Source organism: Octopus bimaculoides, chromosome 11, assembly GCF_046866305.1.
Source record: "Octopus bimaculoides isolate indiv1 chromosome 11, ASM4686630v1, whole genome shotgun sequence".
NCBI classification, from domain to species: Eukaryota; Metazoa; Mollusca; class Cephalopoda; order Octopoda; family Octopodidae; genus Octopus; species Octopus bimaculoides.
The window spans coordinates 34362324-34378300 of NC_142938.1; the positions used below are offsets into that span (position 1 = coordinate 34362324).

At 43.0% G+C, this 15977-nt stretch overlaps 1 pseudogene; it reads right to left on the reverse strand.

The window, feature by feature from the left end:
* Window positions 1-15175: 15175 nt before the first annotated feature.
* LOC128249149 (5S ribosomal RNA) lies at window positions 15176-15294 on the reverse strand (annotated as a pseudogene).
* Window positions 15295-15977: the final 683 nt, after the last annotated feature.

The window sequence follows — 15977 nt, forward strand, 5'->3', positions numbered from 1 at the left end:
ATAGTGTGCATGTGTATAGTGTATAGTGTGTGAAAGTTGTCTGTATTTTTAGATGTTGCATGTGTGCATATATTGTCTGTGTTCAGGCGTTTTGTACTTTTTGGAGTGAATACTGTGTGTTGTGGGGGAATGCATGAAGTAGGATAGGGGTGAATCTTATAGGGGTGTGTGTGTGGTGACACTATTGAAGAGTGTGTGTGTGGATGTGTAGTGTAAGTACTGAGAGGTGTTGGGTGCTTCCCACAGAGTGGGAAGGTGTGTGTGGGTGTGTGCATAATGGTGTGTGATGTGAGTAATGAGTTGAACAGTGTGTAGGTGTGTATGGTGAGGGTACCAAGGTAAGCAGTGTGCAGGTGTGTAGGTGGAAGGGAGAAGCAGCTGAACGTGGGAGATGTGTGTGAATCTGTATGAAAAGAGGTGGCGAATTATGGCCATAAGGAGCAAAGGAATGAAGGGAGAAAATTAATTTCTGTTTACAGCAAAGGCAGGAGCCAGTTGGCCCCTGTGCAGAGACAGTTGGAACACAGACAGATGTTGTAACGAATGACCGGTGGTTTGGAAGTGGCATGAGATTGGGGTGTCATTGCTGAGTTTGATATCTCAGAGGTGCTCAGTGAACAGGTCAGCTATGTGGCGTCCTGTTTGACCAATGCACAGAGAAGAACAGAAAGAACATGAGATACAGTAAATAATGTTACTGGAGGTGCAAGTAAAGAAGTCAGTGATATGATAGGGGTGGTGGTGGGTGTTCGTGAGGATAGTGGTGTTGGAGAGATAGGGGCAGGTGGAATAGCATGGGTGTGAGTAGAGGAAGGAGCCAGGCTGGGAGGCAGGAGTAAGGAAGAAACTGTGGACCAGGAGGTCACACAGGTTATAAGCATAATTGAAGGAGGGAATGGGTAGGTTAGGGAAGATGTGTAAGGTGGAGGGGTCGGGCTGGAATTGACAGAAGGTTTGGAGAATGGTGTGCTGGAGGAGTAGGGTAGAGGGGTGGTAAGTGAAGGGAGAAGGGAAGTGGGTAAGGGTGGGGTGGGTGTGGTGGGAAAGAGAGCAGGGGAAAGAGACCATACATGGTGTAGTATGAGGGAACTGTAATGATTGAGCCTGGTCAAGGGCAGTGTGAATAATGCTAAGGGAATATCCATGTAGGGTGAAGTGGCGAGAAATGAGTTGAAATGGCGAGCAATGAGTGGCGAGCAATGAGTGGCGAGCAATGAGTTGAGACTGAGTTGAGACTGGGTCTCAAAATCATGTATATATATATATTACTGTCAATAATATTCTTTTTTGAGAATAATATATGTATATATTAATACATATCGACATACAAATATTTTCAAAAATATTTATGATATATATATATATATATATATATATATATATATATATATATATATATACATACATATAAATAAAAACCATGTGGAAGGCAGTTTGAGAAAATACTTAACTTTTGTCTCAGGTTTGACCCAAGCACCTTTTAAGCAGTTCTATATTTTTTGTAAGAAAGAACAATAATATTATATATAATATATATAATAAGCACAGGAGTGGCTCTGTGGTAAATAGCTTGCTTACCAGCCACATGGTTCTGGGTTCAGTCCCACTCTGTGGCACCTTGGGCAAGTGTATTCTTCTATAACCTCGGGCCGACCAAAGCATTGTGAGTGGATTTGGTAGACGGAAACTGGAAGAAGCCCGTCGTATATATATATATATATATATATATATAGAGAGAGAGAGAGAGAGAAATTAAGGTACTCAGAAATCTGGATGTTTGTACATTTACAGATTTTTATTAATGTCACATGTTTTATAAATTAAATAAAGCGCTTTTCACCTAATTGTATAGGATTTTCACGATTAGGTGAAAAGCGCTTTATTTAATTTATAAAACATGCGACATTAATAAAAATCTGTAAATGTACAAACATCCAGATTTCTGAGTACCTTAATTTTTTTCTATATAATTTCTGTACATCACCTCCAAACCTTCCAATATATATATATATATATATATATATATATATATATATGTATGTATGTGTGTGTATATGTTTGTGTGTCTGTTTGTCCCCCCCCCCCAGCATCGCTTGACAACCGATGCTGGTTTGTTTTCGTCCCCGTAGCTTAACGGTTCGGCAAAATAGACCGATAGAATAAGTACTAGGCTTACAAAAAATAAGCTCTGGGGTCGATTTGCTCGACTATAAAGGCGGTGCTCCAGCATGGCCGCAGTCAAATGACTGAAACAAGTAAAAGAGAAAGAGAGAAAGATATATATATATATATATATATATATATATATATATATATATATATATATATATGTATACTACCAGAGATACTTGGTGTTGCTCAGGATTTAAATGACCTAGTTTGTATTGGGTTGGCAACTAAGTTCCCGCCGTTTTTAAAATTTTAATTTTTTAAAAGGTTTAATAAAAAAAATAACCAATTAATCAATAATGTATTCACCCTTGTTGTTTACAACTTCTTCCCAATGTTTAACAAGATTGGTAGAAATCACCCGATTTCGACTCGTAAAATTGATCCAACCAAGCTCTCAGTTCTGCATCAGTATTAAATGAAACTCCACGCATAGCATTTGAAAGAGATCAAAAGAGGTGGAAATCCATTGGTGCCAAATCAGGAGAGTACGGCGGGTGTAGCAGCACTTCCCAGCCAGGCGTTTGAATGGCTTCCTTGGTCATATTGACAATATGAGGGCGGGCGTTGTCGTTCAGCAGAAGAACCCCATGCTGCCAATTAGGTCTTTTCTCTTGAATAGACGTGTTGAGTCGTTTCATCTGTTGAACACAGGGTTCCACGTTGACGTTTGGTTCCGTTCAAGCAATTCGTAATGGATAATCCCTTCCCAGTGCCACCATGCGCACAACATTGTTTTACGCGGATGAAGATGTTGTTTCACGCGCGGTGTCGCTTGTTTACCAGGGCTAAGCCATTCCTTACGCTGTTTCATATTGGTGTACAGGCACGATTTTTCGTCGCCAGTAACGATTCGGTAAAGAAATTGTTGTTTGTGTCCATGAGTTGAGCGGTGACGAGCAAGCAAACCAGCGGAGACTGTGGCTCGTTGATTTTTGTTGTTGTCACTTAAAGCATGCGGAACCCATGCTCCATACTTCTGAACTTTTCCCATCGAGTGAAGATACTTCTCTATAGCAACGTGGGAGCATTCTATTTTCTCTGCCAATTCCCTTGTCTTTTGAGAAGAATTTTCGTGCAAAAGTTGGTTTAACCGCTCTTCATCGAACTCAACTGGACGTCCAGAACGAGGTGTGTCTTTGAGGTTAAAATTTCCATTTTTGAACTTGGCATACCAATTACAAGCGGTTCTTTCAGCTATGGCACCCTCTCCATACATAGCACAAATGTCGCGAGCAGCTTTTGCGGCCTTAGAACCTTGATTAAAAGCAAAAAGGAGTAAAAAATGCTCGTTTTTCTTAACTTGACATTCCATTTTAATGATCTGAAAATAAACAAAAATTAACTAAAATTAACTAGAAAAAAAAAAGACAAAATAGATTCCAAAATGATTCAAATATAGAATTTGTGGTGTTTGTGGTGTTATGGGCTGTGATGAGCTATGTGGTGTTGGTGGAGAGGATTGCAAATGAAGCAAATGGAAGACTGAAGGGGCCAGCGGAAGGGCCACAGGGGCATGTGTGGACACGGAGTACATGTGGGCAGTTCGCGTAGAGACAGCACGTGTTAAAGGTCGTGTTTTGATCCAGTCAGTGATCGCTCATCCCGCCACGGTCAACAGGTAAGGTCGCTGTATCTCTTTCTCCCTTTTGCTTTGTTCTGTTGTCTTTTTCCATCACACTACAAGCTATTTCGGCCCATAAAAAAAAAAAAAACGAATTATGAATGTAGTCCGTATTTCAAACGATATGATCAAACCGTTTTGCCGTGACACGGATGTAGTTGCTTGGTTAAAGAAGATGAAATTGGCTGCGAAGCTCCACAGGATAGATGACTTAGCGAGTTTTCTACCGCTGTACCTAGATGGTTCGGCGTTGGCGCTATACTTAGAAATGGAAGAGCGAGACCAACTTAGCGCGGAAAAAATAGAAATCCGCTTGATGGAGGCCTTTGCAGAAGGAATGTTCGAAGCTTACGATCGCCTGTATTTGCCAACGAACTCAGGAGATTGGCTAAACTGGCAGGGTACGAAAGAGAATCGCTGGACCGGACGGTTAGGTTAGCGTTTGTGACTGGCTTTCCTACCACATGTCGGTCGAGTTGCAAAAGCTGCCGAACGTCAACTCGATGGCGATGGCGGATATCATAACTCGGGCTCGCATGCTAGTTTCGTGTTGCAGGTCGACGCCGTTAGCGACAACTGCAACAGTGAAAAGTGACCGAGCAAGGAGTAGCGGAGAGGGATCGAACAAGGAACGTGTGCGACCATTCAAAGGACAGTGTTTCCGGTGTCAGGGCCCGCACATGGTGCGAGACTGCAAATTACCCAAGCCTGAGGTCATTTGCTACCGGTGTCGAGAAATAGGACATATAGCCAGCGAATGTCTGCAGGGAAACGGTCTTAGGGAGACTCTTGCGCCAGTAGTTATCCCTTTGGATCAATAGAGGCACGTTTGTTGCTACCTGTTGTCGACATTCTGGTGGAGGGGAAGATGTCGCGAGCCCTTATGGACACGAGCTGTACGACGACCCTGATGACTCCAGGAGTGGTAGAGACGTGGAGTGGAGAAAGCAGTGTGAGGGCAGTCGACGGAAGAGAGGTACATTGTGAAGGCATTACAGATGCGCAGATAGTGGTGCAGGGAACAAAGCTGACGCTGCAAGCAATTGTACTTGGCCACTTGGTGGACGAAATTGACGTGGTGATGGGGATGGATGCAATCACCCGTTTAGGAGGTGTCACTGTCAACGAGGCTAGTGTAACATTCGAGGTTGCGGGGAAACCGTGTATGGCGAGACCGTGCATTGGTGAGAACCGCGAAGAAAACTATGCTGCGCACACCAATGAAGACCAGGACTTTCGTGCTGTCTTCGATGGCTAGAGGTGAACAGTGGAGTGGCACTGGAAGGGAGAGCCCCCGACGTTAAAAAATAAAGTGGGCTGCTATCAGTATACTTTAAAAGGAGATGCCAGAGCGAGTTCGAGGGGGAGGTGGAGCGGTGGATTAAAGAGGTCATATTGATCCCTTGGGAAGAAGAAGTAGAGAGTGGAGTCCTGCCGCTGATGGCGGTGGCACAGCCCACAAAGCATAAGGTCAGACCAGTGCTTGACTTCCGAGAGCTGAATGACCACATATCATGTCATACGGGCGGCGAGGCCACAGATGTCTGCGGGGACACCTTGCGAGAGTTGAGGCAGATGACAGGGGCCTCTACGATCGTGGAAGCATCAGCTTGTCAGGTATAAGGGCCAGACATACTGTCTGACCAAACTGGGTTTTGGGCTAAATTTGGCGTCAAAGATTATGGCAACAATTCTCAAGGCCATCCTGGGAAAGGTGGACAGAGTAAAAAGGGCCACCAATTCGTACATCGATGACATCCTTGTGGATGAAACCATAATGCCAGCAACGGAGGTCATAGGCCACTTGAAGAGTTTTGAAATGATCGCCAAGCCACCAGAGGCCATGGAGGGAGGCGCTGCACTGGGCCTCAAGCTATGGAGATATAAGGCGGCGCGTTGGTGTTTCGGCGAGGGAACGAGATCCCTGAACTGGGCACCAGCATGAGTAGACGGGAACTGTTCTCGGTGTGTGGGAAGCTGGTAGGACACTACCCGATTGCAGGATGACTCCGGACAGCATGTAGTTTCATCAAGAGACGAGCCGAAGGAGAGAAGTGGAACGATAGAGTGGGGGAGAAGACGACCGACATGATGCAGAAAGTCTTGGCCAGAGTGAGAGCAGAGGATCCAGTGAGGGGCAGTTGGTATGTTCCCAAATCAAAGAGCGGGATCGTATGGTGTGATGCCAGTAGCATCGCAATAGGGATTGTCTTTGAAATGGGAGGCGTCGTGGTGGAAGATGCAGCCTGGCTCAGGAAGATGGATGACTGCAACCATATCAATGTGGCGGAGTTGGATGCCGTGTTGAAAGGGGTGAACCTGGCCTTGAAGTGGGGGCTGCGCACCATAGAAATTAGGACCGATTCGGCCACTGTGCTTGTTTGGGTGACGGCAGTCATCACCAATGAGCGGAGGGTGCGAACCAAAGGGGCCGCGGAGATGTTGGTAAAGCGTCGATTGGGGATACTGCATGAGCTAACCGCAGAGTTCGATCTGAAGCTGAGTGTGATTTTTGTGCCTTCCGAGAAGAACAGGGCAGACGTCCTAACCAGGGTAAAGCGAGCCTGGTTGCAGGTGCCAGAGGATGCGGAGCAGGCTGTGGCTGCAGTATGCTGTCTGAGTGACTCGGAGTTGAGGAGACTGCATACCATGCATCACATGGGAGTGGACAGGACATTGTTCCTAGCCAGGAAAGTCGATTCCGATGTAACAAGAGGGAGCGTGCAGAGAGTGGTTAGCAGCTGTGACAGGTGCCAGTCTATCGACCCTGCTCCGGGAGTACATGAGGCGGGAAGTATTCCAGTGAACCACAACTGGAAACGACTGGCAGTGGGCATAACACACTACCGGCAGGGGACGTACCTCTCAATATTTGACTGCATGGTGTACATCACAATGGGGAAAAGGAACAATAACCTCCATCAATTCGAAGATCAACGTCTCTGTCGATGGTATGTCACGCCATGTTTTGGATGTGCGGATGATTGTCAATGCCTCAGAGGATGGAACCAGCAGCAGTGGGCAAGAAGATGAAGACAACAACAGTAGGCAAGAAGATGAAGACAGCATCAGTAGGCAAGAGGATGAAGCCAGCGGCAGCGTGCTAGGAACTCAGGCCAGTCCCGGGTCGCATAGCCATATGGAGGGAGATGAAGACGGGTACAGCAGAGGAAATCGCGAGAGTATTAAATGAGATATTCCTGGAATGAGCCCTCGTGGATGAGTTGCTTCTGGATAATGGCACTGCATTTCGCTCGGAGGTGCTGAAAGAAATGCTTGATGGGTGGCAGGTCAGACGCTTCTTCAGGGTGGCGTACCAGCCAAGTGGAAATGGAATGGTGGAAAGGCATCATCGTACCATCAAGACCATGGCAGAGAGGGGCCACATTTCACCAATCGAGGCCGTATTTTGGTACATGTCGCCCAGGTCAGGACAGGCTGAGGAGTTGGTGTCACACAGGGCAATATTCAAGTATGAGTGGAGGCATCTGTGTACTGCATCAATGCGACCCGGGGGAGAGGAAGAGCACGCCTTAGTGCAGGTCGGGGAAGAAGTTTGGGTAAAAACCCCAAATGCATGGTGTACATCACAATGGGGAAAAGGAACAATAACCTCCATCAATTCGAAGATCAACGTCTCTGTCGATGGTATGTCACGCCATGTTTTGGATGTGCGGATGATTGTCAATGCCTCAGAGGATGGAACCAGCAGCAGTGGGCAAGAAGATGAAGACAACAACAGTAGGCAAGAAGATGAAGACAGCATCAGTAGGCAAGAGGATGAAGCCAGCGGCAGCGTGCTAGGAACTCAGGCCAGTCCCGGGTCGCATAGCAACCACAGCGGGAGCAGCACCCTCCTCCCTAGTTGGCTGATTATGAAACCGATTAAGGTGTGAGTTCGGGAGCGAGGAGTGAGTGGGAAAGCCGGCCGAGTGATCTGTAGATCAGTGGGTCATGTGGTGTTTGTGGTGTTATGGGCTGTGATGAGCTATGTGGTGTTGGTGGAGAGGATTGCAGATGAAGCAAACGGAAATGAAGACTGAAGGGGCCGGTGGAAGGACCACAGGGGCATGCATGGACACGGAGCACGTGTGGGCAGTTCGAGCAGAGACGGCGCGTGTTAAAGGTCGTGTTTTGAACCAGTCAGTAATCGCTCATCCCGCCACGGTCAACAGGTAAGGTCACTGTATCTCTTTCTCCCTGTTGCTTTGTTCTGTTGTCTTTTTCCTCCATCACACTACAGAATTCTCGAAAAAAATTTGAAAACGCAATAAATTCCCAAATTTAAAAAAACGGCGGGAACTTAACTAATATATGGTACAGATTTTGGTTAAAGTTAAAGTGACATTGAAAGGAAAAGTATGTGTTACAGGGAAGTGCAGCATTGACAACAAAACATTTGTACAGTAAATGAAGGGCTAATTTAACTAAATGATACGTCATGCGTCTGTTTGGAAGATTCCAGGCCGTAACCTTGTCATGGAAAAGTGGGTGGGGTATGTAATTCTTGAACACACCAAAAAGCTTTCAGTGGATATACTCTCCTTTGCAGCTGTTGGTGCTGCCGCTTCCATGCTGAACAATCAGCAGACAAAGGAACTTCATCTATGTAATAAATTAAGCCTGTAGGGGCACTCAACAGAACCATATGAGAGAAATCTACATAAAAGAAATGACATGGTAAGTGGGTGGAGATTGGAAAGGGAGCACTTGAAAACAACACTGTCATGCGATACTTCGGTTTGGAATCAACATTTGTGGATTAACCATGCACTTCATGTATGCAACCAATGTGAGGACAACTCAGCTCCCAGACAAATACAATTCTGCATGCAGTGTCACATTAAGGACATGGTCTCTAACAAACGTGGTTGGGTCATGTGACATTGGGTTGCTGACATGGTTGGAAATCAATAGTTGTGGCTCAACTGTGCACTCCTTTGCATAAACAGTGTGTGACCATTGTGAGGACAAATCAGCTTCCAAACGAAAATAATTCTGGATGCAGCGTCCAGACATGCAAAGTCACATTAAGGACATGATGTCTAACAAATGTGGTTGGGTCTTAGACACCATGAATTAGTAGGTTAACGTTTCAAGTCTACATCGGTTTATCCATTTAATACAACCTACTTATATAATTTCAGTAGCTGTTTTTTTCCAGTTTGAACAGAATCAATGGGTGGACCATGTGAGCAGTCGTATTTACCCCAGGGAAGGGGGGGGGGGTTTCTACCCCCAAGGCCCCCATTACTCATTATGTGAAAAATTTTAAGAGTCTAAAACCATCTTTGGATCATAAGTAATGTATGTTCTCAGTTTGAAAAAGACAGTGCGTGAGAGAAAATCATGATGTCATAGGAGAGAAATGTGTCCACATGGATGACAGTTCACTTGCATTTAATGAGGTTAGAAGGAGAGAGACTTGGAGACACCACTATGAAAGGTTGCTAAATGAAGAGAATGAAAGACTGCCGAATGTCGACCCTATCTGAATTGACAGTACCTTGGTAGATAAAGCAATTAAGGGTATGAACACAGGGAAAGGCCCTGGCCCATCAGGAATCACCGCAGAGATGCTCAAAATATCTGGTGGTGTTGGCTATAGTCTAGTCACCCGTATAGTCAACCAGCTGATACATGAAGGAGTCATACCCAATGACTGGTGTAGCAGTACCATAGTCAACTGCGACAAAGGTAAAGGTGATGCATTAGATACAAATAATTACAGAGGTATCAAGTTATTGGATCAGGTAATGAAAGTCACGGAGAGGGTCATAGCCCAACTAATTAGGGAGAGAGTCAGTCTAGATGAAATGCAGTGTGGGTTTGTGTCAGGGAAAAGCACCACTGATGCTATATTTCTGGTATGACAGCTGCAGGAGAAATACCTAGCCAAGGATAAACCTCTGTATCTGGCTTTTGTTGACATGGAGAAAGCCTTTGACAGGGTCCCCCGATCCCTTATCTGGTGGTCAATGAGGAAACTAAGGATAGATAAATGGTTAGTGAGAGCTGTACAAGCTATGTACAGGGATGCTGTCAGAAAGATGAGGGTTAGCAACAAGTACAGTGAAGAATTCCAGGTAGAGGTAGGGGTCCACCAAGGATCAGTCCTCAGCCCCCTCTTATATATCTTAGTCCTCCAAGCAATAACAGGAATTCAAGACAGGATGCCCTTGGGAGGTTCTCTATGCTGATGACCATGCTCTAATAGCTGAGTCACTATCAGAACTAGAGGACAAGTTTCAGGTGTGGAAGCAAGGTCTAGAATCGAAGGGCTTTAGAGTCAACCTAGCAAAAACCAAAGTCTTAATAAGTAGGAAGGCAAACCACAAATTCCTTCAGGTAGATGGCCCTGCTCGATCTGTAGAAAAGGCGTAGGTAGAAACTCCATAAGATGTACCCAGTGTAAGCTGTGGACACATAAGAGGTGCAGCAATATGAAAGGAAGGCTAACTGGGAAGATAGTTTTTGTGTGTGGTAAATGCTCAGGAGCAATAAACACTGAAAATGTGCAGAGAACAGCTTCCGTCACATTCCAGGGGGAAAAACTGGAAGTAGTTGATAGCTTCCATTACCTAGGTGACCAAGTCAGTAGCGGGGGTGGATGCTCTGAAAGTGTAGCTGCTAGAATAAGAATAGCCTGGGCAACGTTCAGAGAACTCCTACCTCTGCTGGTGACAAAGGGCCTCTCACTCAGAGTAAAAGGCAGACTGTATGACGCATGTGTGCGAACAGCCATGCTACATGGCAGTGAGACATGGGCCGTGACTACTGAAAACATGCGTTAGCTCACAAAGAATGAAGCCAGTATGATCTGCTGGATGTGTAATGTCAGTATGCATACACGACAGAGTGTAAGTGCTCTGAGAGAAAAATTGGACATAAGAAGCATCAGATGTGGTGTGCAAGAGAGACGACTGCGTTGGTATAGTCACATGTTGCAAATGGATGAGGACAGCTGTGTAAAAAAGTGTTGCACCCTAGCAGTTGAGGGAACCTGTGAAAGAGGTAGACCCAAGAAGACCTGGGATGAAGTGGTGAAGCACGATCTTTGAACATTGAGCTTCACCGAGGCAATGACAAGTGACCAAGACCTTTGGAGATATGCTGTGCTTGAGAAGACCCGGCAAGCCAAGTGAGACCATAACCGTGGCTTATGCCAGTGCTGCATAACCAGCCCATTTAAAAGTACTCTTCAATCATTGGGCAATAAACTACGCTTGTTGAGGCAAGTGAAATGGTTGTCATAGCCGATAACTGTACCGCCTGATTGGCACCCATGCCAGTGGAACGTTAAAAGCACCATTCGAGCATGATCGTTGCCAGGGCCGCTGACTGACTCCCATGCCGGTGGCACGTAAAAAGCAACATTCAAGCATAATCGTTGCCAGCGTCGCCCGATTGGCTGCTGTGCCGGTGGCACATAAAAAAACACCATTCGAGCATGGTTGTTGCCAGTACTGACGGACTGGCTCCTGTGCAGGTGGCACGTAAAAAGCACCATTTGAGCATGGTCGATGCCAGTACCTCCCGACTGGCCCTTGTGCTGGTGGCACGTAAAAGCACCCACTACACTCTCAGAGTGGTTGGCGTTAGGAAGGGCATCCAGCTGTAGAAACTTTGGAACATAGTATAACATCAATAAAAATGAAACCAATATTCACAGGAATGGCAATACACAAAATAATATGTCTAGCGTGAATATCCAAAACGGTATATATAAAACTGAGGATGTGTGTGTGTGTGTGTGTGTGTGTGTGTGTATGTGTATGTGCGTGTGCAATGCGCGCGCGCATGTGTGTGTGTGTGTGAAAACTGGAACCTTTGGAGCCTTTGGCAGCCTTCTGGCTTGCCAGCCCTCAATCAAACCGTCCAACCCATGCCAGCATGGAAAGTGGACGTTAAACGACGACGATAATATATAGAGAGGTAGAGAAATTAACTTAAGCATGTCATCAAGAGTAATGTCCCTTGAACCAACGAAGCAACCAAGTTATGCGATAGTTTGTATTGTTTATCCAGGAAAAGGGGCTTTTCTGCCCACAGAGGCCCCATTACTTGTTATGTGAAAAATTTTAAGAGTCTATAACCACAAGTTTGGAGAAAACTTCAGAATTTATGCGGGTTTTCACACACACACACACACACACACACACACACACACACATGCGCGCGCGCATTGCACACGCACATACACATACACACACACACACATCCTCAGTTTTATATATACCGTTTTGGATATTCACGCTAGACATATTATTTTGTGTATTGCCATTCCTGTGAATATTGGTTTCATTTTTATTGATGTTATACTATGTTCCAAAACCGAAAGATCGCTTAACACAAAAATAAAAGGAAAAAAGAAAAGTAAAGAAACTGATGATTACTTTACTCTATGCGTCGATAGTTTTGCAGAGGAGGTGAAAATAGTTTCTATACAAATTTGATTTGACGATTAGTATCGTTGCTTATGGATCCCTTTTACTGAGGATAATTCTTTTCTCCAACACCGGTCAGATTATGCACGGGAAGAAATTGTTAAAGTCACCGGTATTTTGAAGACAAGCATTGCTTATATTTTTGCTTCTTTTTTAGATGTCACTTTAACTTTATCCAAAATCTTATTTTTTCATGGTCCATATTTCTGTATTAGCATTTTTATATTTCACTAAGCAGTCTTCACAAGAACAAGTTCAACTCTACGTTATGCTAAATATTGACTCTTAGAACTGCTTTTGACTTCAACATGGATACATTCGAACAGTCGAGAAATTCATGGATTAAAAAAGGTACCATATTCCCTTCGATTATCATTTTCATTATTTCATTTCATTACTTATTGTTAAGTATACAAGATGAATTAGTACTTGTATTATTAAAGGTGTTGAAAACTAATCGGCAAAGTTTCACATCATGACACCCTCATAAGTTAGATAAAAATATTTGTTGCAGTATGTGCAGTAAAATGCTTGTTTGAACGTTTCCTTATCTACAATGACCCATTGAGAAATTATTTTCTTCCTAATATGATTTACACAACACATGTTTAACATGTTCAATATATAAACTGTAACGTACAGTTACTTCGGTGTTATCTTGTAGCTAAACAGTTTTCATCAGGTTACTATGGTGATCTTTCACTTTAAGGACTTGAAGTGCATGTTTGGAAATGAAAGAAAATGAAACCTGGAATATACAAAAATAGGCGTGGCAAAGGAAGCCAAAAGTAAATGCTTAAAATAGGTTTATTAAACGTCAATTGAAATAGAGTTTTGGACGATATTTCTGAGAAATGGTGTCAAAACTAAAAGTATTTTGCAATTTCCGTGAAGCTTTTTTTTATTTCTTTATTCTTTTTCAGTTGAATCGCGTATGTTTATGTATTTTTTGTGTATGTATTTATGGGCATCCCTACAGCGAAAGAATGCCCTACTGATGTGTACCCCGCCGACTTTGTTTCCTCATAACATCCGGAAAAATGGATATTTTTTAATGGTGTAGATTCTCATTATATTGGAATTTATTGTGAAAAATATTTCCATGGGTGAGGTGAGGAGTTTCGGAAAATTGACTTGAGATGGCTTTCTTTCCTCACAACTTTCAGAAAAATGTGTCATTTTTAATGAAATGTTCTAGAAATAATTTTTAGAGTGTAAATTACGTTCATATTGGAATTTCATGCGAAAAGTAAAATAGTAAGCACACACACATGCATACTGACACAGATCACTATTTTTTCGAAATTTCAAGTTTCATTTTCTAGATGTATGCCATGTGTATCAGTATGTATGTATACGAGTCTGCCAAATTTATTTTTTCATATACAATTGTAATCTACACTCTCTGAAAGGTATTTATAGAAAATTTCATAAAAAGTTATCCATCTTTCTGAAAGTTATGTGTAAAGAAAGCCGTCACGTATAAATTTCCCCAAACTCCTTATCTCACCCTTGGAAACATTTTTTTCACAATAAATTCCTGTATAATGAGAATCTACATCATCTGAAGTATATTTGTAGAAAATTTCATTTAAAAATATTCATTTTATGAGGAAACAAAGGCGGTGGGATACAAATCTGTATGAATGCCGAATATATTGATAACCCAGTGTACTATATATATTAATAATTATCTCCGTCATCGAAAACATAGGAATCTGCTGAAAAAAATTTGAAAAAAAAAAATAAATAAAAAGGTTAGGTTTTCCGTGCAGCTGTACTTGTAAACATTAACCATAATTAGATTTACTAATGAGAAAAAGAAAATTGAGACAAAGAAAACAGTTTCAGCGTGACACAGAGTGTGACAAGGCTGGCCCTTTGAAATACAGGTACAACAGAAACAGGAAGATAGAGTGAGAGAAAGTTCTGGTGAAAGAGTACAGCAGGGTTCGTCACAACCCCCTGCCGGAGCTTCGTGGAGTTTTAGGTGTTTTCGCTCAATAAACACTCACAATGTCCGGTCTGGGAATCGAAACCGCGAGTCCACTGCCCTAACCACTGAGCCATTGCGCCTCCACTACTATTGATATCTATACAAATAAATTTAGTGTATTATATTGATAAGAAATACCTTATTTTCTACAAAGCAATACAGTAATCCTTCAACTATCGTGGGTATTACATTCCAAACCCCCCACAATAGGTGAAAATCCGTCAAGTAGAAACAGTACTGTACTGCATATTTTTTAAAATTATTTTTATAATTTGTATATATTTATTTTATTATAAATGCAAAACACCACCACAGAAGTAAGCTTGAATAATAAACCTTGATAGGTGAACTGTGATATGGTAAGTTAACTAAATAACACTGTTAAATGAAAACAGAAATCTATTGTAATGACGTTTAATAGTTTGCCTTAATCTGTTTTGCACTATGATTTTTTTTAGCACCAAAATTCTAATTTTGCTAAAAAATTATGTTTATTCTCTTATTCTTTTATTCTTTTATTCTTTTATTCTTTTACTTGCTTCAGTCATTTGACTGCGGCCATGCTGGAGCATCGGCTTTAGTTGAGCAAATCGATCCCAGGACTTATTCTTTGGAAGCCTAGTACTTATTCTATTGGTCTCTTGTGCCAAACTGCTAGGTTATGGGGACATAAGCACACCACCATCGGTTGTCAAGTGATGGTGGGGGGACAAACACAGACACACAAACATATACACACATACATATATATATACATATATACGATGAGCTTCTTTCAGTTTCCATCTACTAAATCCACTCACAAGGCTTTGGTCGGCCTGGGGCTATAGTAGAAGACACTTGCCCAAGGTGTCACACAGTGGGAATGAACCCGGAACCATGTGGCTGGTAAGCAAGCTACTTACCACACAGCTACTCCTGTGCCTATGGATAGAAAAACGTTTACAGCACCCAGGTTTCCCAAGCGGTCACCCATCTAAGTACTAACTAGGCTCGACATTGCTTAACTTCAGTGATCAGACGAGAACCAGTGTTTTCAAAGTGATATGGCCGGCTTCCCAGACCCCGGTCGAACCATCCAACCCATGCTAGCATAGAAAACGGACGTTAAATGATGATGATGATGATGAGTTTACTATTTAAACTACTACATTGATTTAAACTACTATGTTCATTAAACTACTACATTATAGCATTCTGTATCATGCCTGTCACTGGTGATACACGTATTAAAAAGTATTAAAATGTCCATGCCATTTACATGTCACTGGCATGAGTACCTGTTATGTGTCTCCAGTACAGGTGCTTATTACATGTCACCAGCACCATAACTAGTTAGCTTGATGTGTCTTCTCAAGCACAGCAAATTGCCAAATGTTTTGGTCACTTGGTCTCTGCGAGACTCAACAACTGAATTTCATATTTCGCCACCTCATCCCACAGGTTCTCTCCATCTGCCTCTTCCACAGGTTCCCCCCACAGTTAGAGATTGGCACTTCTTTATGCAGCTGTCCTTGTCCATACACATCACATAATCATACCAGTGCAGTCTTCTCTCTTGCATACTACATCTGATGCCTCTTATACCCAATTTTTCTGTTAAGACATTTACACTCTGTCATACATGCACATTGACATTGTACATCCTTTGATTCCAGATTTTGCTTCCACATCTGCAATTTCTTCTCTTGTTCTGGTAGTGATTCAGCTATGAGAACAAGGTCATCAGCATAGAGGAGTT